The sequence below is a fragment of the Amblyomma mixtum genome, chromosome 2 (genome assembly GCF_055824585.1).
Source record: "Amblyomma mixtum isolate Tamu chromosome 2, ASM5582458v1, whole genome shotgun sequence".
Classification (NCBI taxonomy): Eukaryota; Metazoa; Arthropoda; class Arachnida; order Ixodida; family Ixodidae; genus Amblyomma; species Amblyomma mixtum.
In genome coordinates, this window is record NC_143013.1 from 164,547,872 (window position 1) to 164,553,616 (window position 5,745).

Genomic DNA, 5,745 nt, shown 5'->3' on the forward strand with positions numbered 1-5,745 from the left:
TATTGGTTTGGCTTGGTTTGTTTTATGGGGTTAACGTCCTGAAGCGACTGAGGATATGAGAGACGCCGTAGTAAAGGGCTCCGGAAATTTCGACCACCTGGGGTTCTTTAACGTGCACTGATATCGCACAGTACACGAGCCACTAGAATTTCTCCTCCAAAGAAATTCGACCGCAGCGGCCGCGATCGAACCCGCGTCTTTCGGGTCAGCAGCCGAGCACCATAACCACTAAGCCACCGCGGCGGGCTAAACTGATTATTGGCTGAGAGGCCACCTAACCTTTTAACTAACCAGCGACGCAGAGTCGGAGGCTTCTCCAACTTCGGCACTGTACGCGGAGATGGTTTCAACTGAGATGGAGCGCCGGAACACTGACTTTGTGATCAGACTCAGCGAGTGTGACGACTCGGCTACGCGTGCATTTCATCGACGCTTTACCGACAATTCGTTCGGCAGTGTGCGTGGCGTTTGTGAACGTAGCCATGCAAAGGAAGCTTTAGCTTCTCACCATGGTTGGCCAAAGTTTAAACCACAGGTAATTTTTCTTGAAGCATCGCATTTTTTTGCCTATTTTTTATTATTGTTTTTGCCCCGTGCTTTCGCTGAGTGTTTTGAGGACGTCTGCCGCGCGAAATCATTCAACAAGGAGCGGGACAGATGATGACCTTTTACCGTCTTTGAGCGTCACATTGTGCTCTAGCTTATAAACGCCTTTTATGCACCCACGGCCACAGCACATAAAAGGCCCCCTATACGCAATAAGCAGGGTGTCTTGCAACTTCTCGTAACATTTTAGTGTAGGATGTTAAAACATCCATTTCGTGTTTGGACTCTAAAGTGAAAGAGTTCCATATCATTGCAGCAGAAAGCTTGAATATTGTACAAATGCGTTGCTTTACACATCCGTCAATGCGACCGTAGTTTTCTTTTTATTTCAAACGTATACCACGATACCCACTCCTAAAGCGCAGCAGGGACCGGAAGATTGCAATGCATGACCATTACGCTCGAAACGGCAGAAATATTAAAGAGCCACTGACGCTCTTTCCAAGATCGCGCCACTGAACCATGGTAGCGGCGTGCGCATTTAGATGCCCGCAAAATGCTAAAACAGCCCTGTGCTACGCAGTGTTAGTGCATGTTACTGAGCCCAGACGGCAGAAATCACTTCCGCGCCATCACAAAATCGTCAACACCGCCCGCACACACAGCCCGTACGGAGCTCGGTAGTATGACGCAACTAACGTTCGTGTGCGTGCAACGGAACCCGCCATGACCCGCGCTAACCCGCGCCGACGGCCCCGGACATGCAGGAGCCCGAAAAACATAACACCATAGTAAAGAAAAGTTCCTCCCTTAGGAGAGCACAGATTTTTTTCTCGGAGCCACTAACACGACCACAGCGCCACCGCTTCGTCAACTGAGGCGCCCGCAGCGCTGATACAGTATCTCTCTCGCGCGCCACTGGCGGCAAGCTCCGTTAATTTGTGCGTTCATTTTGTATTCCGCACTACGCCGCGATATTTGAGTACCTTCCGCCAAGAGAGGACGCCGTCTCCTTTGGATCGCTGAAAATTGCTAAAGGTAGGTGTTTTTTTCTTATTTACTGTAAGGTTAATTAGTGGCGCATGTGTGTTTTGTGCTCCTCCTAGGTTAGTCATTATGCCGCGCCGGTGGGTTAGAGCAGGAACCAACGGTTGGAAGATTGAAATGTGCACATGTTCGCTACGCACGCGGGCAATGGCGTTGTCAATTTTGCGGATAGGGCTCGCTGTTCCGCCAGGATCCTCCTCTCGGTTACTAAAGATATTATTGCCAGAAATTCTTTGTCAGCTATGACCGCCGTACAATTAGGAATGCTGTTCAGTTGTACGGCGGTTATGTTTAAAGTAGCAGGAGCTGCTAATTCCACGGCCGGCGCCGTTCACGGCCGTTGCGTTCCGGGCGCTTTTTTACGTGTGTGGTCAGGTTTACGCGCGCTCGTCATGGACCTTGCGAATTCGGGTTCCGCAACGAAATGGACCATACGCTATAGTTTCCTGTGGTTGTGGATTGCAAGTTGCCGGTGCCGGGCGGATTTCAGTTCTGGATTTCGAATTACGTTAAGCTCGATCTGTGCCTATATCAAGCGTAGAAGGTGCCGATCGACAAGCCCTGAGGCATCGTTATTATTCTGAAGTATGTATACTAGCTAATAGCGCCCTTTATATTTCCCTCGTTAAAAAGTTAGCGGCTTCAAAAAGGTGAGCGAAATGATCCTGTGCCTTTACGTCCAGGTAATGTAAGCGTGCGCACGTTTGGTTGTATGGTATCTTGTTTAGTGTTCATTCCTGTTGTAGCAAATACGGTGCGAATCGTAGATCTGTTTTGTAGACGCCACGTAAATGTGATTTCTTTGTGTGCAATGGCATATTGAACCAGTTGTCAGGGCGATGAGTAAAATGTGATAAAGTATATGCTTGTTATTTGAAAAACTTTTGATATTCAAGGGTAACTGCATGCAATATCACTATATTATATTATATTATATTATATTATATTATATTACATTATATTATATTATATTATATTACTATATTTTTGAAAAAGAGTAAAATTTTGAAAGCTCCTGTAAATATAATGTAAGCTTATGTTAGGTCTATTTTGTGAAAATAAAGATATCTTTTTAAATATGTTTTATTGTACGAAATGTAAGCACTAAATTGATGCACTCAGCCTTTTCATATTGTGGTTTTCCCACAGTGCAAATTCATTAGCTCTGTAAGCTCGGCAAAGAAAACAAGAGAACTGCATGCAAAGAAAGTAGCTGCTGCATCTATTGTTCACAATGCTGATGTTTCTCAGCCAGCTGTTTCTCTAAATGATGCCCTGCTTGAATTGAAGGTAACAGTAGCCTTTCTTTGCTTATAATAAATGGTTTCTACCTCAGTAGTATACCTGATGATGAAAATGCACAGCTTCAAATGTTACGCTGGTATCACAAGACCTTGCAGTGACGTAAAAGGCATTGCAATGATATGCAATGTCCTTGAAACAATCATGGGATTTCAGTGCACACATTTTTCGGCTGCCGTGTGATTTTGCTAACAATACTCATTGGAATGAATTTTGTAAAAGTTTTTGTTCACATTTAGGCACTACAGGATGTTGCGTTTGATGCTGGACACTTGAACCGGACAAGAATGAAGGCTCTTCTGCATGTAACATTTGCGGCTCATAAGGCTGAGACTCCACAACAGCTGCCTGCCTACTCATTGAATGCAGACGTGGTAAGAGTATGCTATTTTGCTTTTGGTTCTTGTCAAGAATTTTGAACAAGCTTCATAGCACAATGCAACCTGCAAAGCACTTCAGCACATCCTCTATGAATAAATATAAACTGTTATGTTGCTGGTAGTGATCACTTTTCTCAGTGCATGTCACTAGTTGCATATTCCTTCATCTGTAAAGAGCTATTGCAAGTTGCATTGGAAAACAAGGATGTGGTTTCAATGTAACTTACCCTGGAGCACATAAATGAATCAGCATATATGCAGTGCATTACATAACTGTCATCTGTACAGGTAATGGTCGGCAGTATCTGGATCATTTTAGTGGCCTTACCTTTACTTATTTAAAAATAGGAAAGGTAGAGCATAGATTCTGCATTTTGCAATTTTCCCTAGCATCTGCATTTGGTGTCTTGCTGTGTGAGGTCCCAATAGACTCATGAAATTGTCAATATTTTTGATATCTTTGCAAATTATAGGCAGTTTCCTTACGAAGGTCGAATAATAGTTTCTGTAAAATATGTGCTTAAGTTGGTGTTTTTTTGCAGCTTACACTTGAAGCAGAAATTCTTTTTAAAGCAACAATGCAAGATATGGAAAGATAATAAGAGATGTCCAGCAGGCACTTCACAGGGCAGATTTTGTGGAGCTGGATGGGTATCTTCGACCAAAAAATTCTGAATTCTGTGTGATCACACAGGTAAGACAGCTTCCTTTTGTAATTACTGCTGATAGACTTAAGCAACAATGAAAATGCATAAAATATTTGGGGTCCCTGGGCAGCATAATAGGTATGTCTGTAATACTTGGCTGAAAATGTGCAAGAACCTGTGGTGCATGTTTATTTTATTGTTTAATATAAGTGATGAATTTTTCTTGACAAAGAATGTATGGAGGCTAGCATTCAGTTCTTCCACTGCTATAAAAACTAGCCATTCAAATGAGTGTTCACTGGTATACATTCAAAAGAATGCAGAATAGAAATCATTATAGGCAGTGATTAATGTTTTTCATGCTTATTTAAAATTGAGCTTAAGAAACTATAGACACTTAACATTTTGATTCGTGTTTTCTTGCTTGTGGTGATGTGTGAGGCATTATTATGCATGAATTACCACCCGGTGTTCTCCTACGACCAATAAATAATTTATAATTGCATTTCTTTCTCGTGCTGTTTCGGTTTCAACAGCCGAATTAGGACTCTGACGTCAGTGTGTGCTTGCAGGTCATGTGAGACGTGAAAAAACTGCAGTATGATCACTGCTTCCTCATTTGTTGTCATTGTGGTTCTTGAAGAAGGCTGACTTCAGCAGTGCAGTAAATCAAAACAAAGAAGCAGTGACTACATGGACGTTTTTCCATGCCTCACGTGACAAAAGCACTTTTTGATGTTACAGCTATCGTTCAGCTTTTGAAGCCGAATTAGCATGACAGAAAAAGTTCAATTATAAATTATTTAGGGGCCTAGGCTAATATTACATGCTGATTCATATGTAGTAGTGTCTTTCGAATCCTCGTTGAGTAATTTAAATGAGCATTTATTGTTTTACATTTGAAATAATGCATCATGCAAATCATCGTATCAAGGCAGTCAATGAATTGTTGCGTATAGCCTGGACTGTTTTTGCATTAAAGGGGAGATGCAACACTGACAGGCCCGTACCAGGCCCATGTATCATTACTGACGACGGACTGATAATGATCGTCACCAGGAAGAACACCATTGCCTTGTGCTCCCGGCTCATCTATGGAGAGTGCCCTTATTTTGTGCCTAGCTGTCTACTTCATTTTGTACCTTTCTTATCCGCATGCTTTTGGCTAAACTTTGGGACTAGTTCAGACATTGCTGCTACAAAACGAAAAATTTGATAAAGGGCTGATATCCTTCAAACTGAAGAGTCTGCTTAAAGGCCTCAGACTTACTTAGACACAGCCATTCCTGTATAGTTCATGGTTTTGATAATAAAGGATTGAAGGTTTCGGATAAGCGTTAAGGTAAAGCTTAACACATCAAATATAGCATCTTAAGAGACAGCTGTCATATTTGAAAATAAAAGCCTCAATTTCCTCCGAGTAATTAAGTATTGTATTTTTTGTGGCAGTGAAATAAAGCTTTGATGTAATGGATGCTTGTGTTCATCAACCATGAACAACACTGCTGAAGTGCAAGCATATCTGTGTATTATTGCCCATTTGTCTATGCAGGAGGCGATTCTAGGTTGCATAGTGATGAAAGAAGACTTTTAATATCTCTCATCCCACAACCTCAAGCTTTAAACTTAGGGGTGCATCAGACTCTATTTGTATAGTTTGGCTGATGGACTAGGTGTCCAACCAACAGAAATCATGATTGTATACTGTGAATTTGATGCAAGAAGTGTGGTTTAAGGGTACAGGAATATGCATATAGTATATCTGTTAAGAATTACTACAGGATGATTTCATTCATATCAGGTGTTTTGTGAACTTTATATTT

The 5,745-nt window shown here is 41.9% G+C and overlaps 1 long non-coding RNA gene across 1 annotated transcript; it reads left to right on the forward strand.

Annotated features, from left to right (window-relative positions):
- The first annotated feature begins 1,208 nt into the window (after window positions 1-1,208).
- On the forward strand, window positions 1,209-5,394 carry LOC149361466 (uncharacterized). The gene is made up of 4 exons (XR_016288418.1): window positions 1,209-1,584; window positions 3,135-3,269; window positions 3,818-3,969; window positions 4,905-5,394. It is a non-coding gene; the product is annotated as an uncharacterized LOC149361466 (long non-coding RNA).
- Window positions 5,395-5,745: the final 351 nt, after the last annotated feature.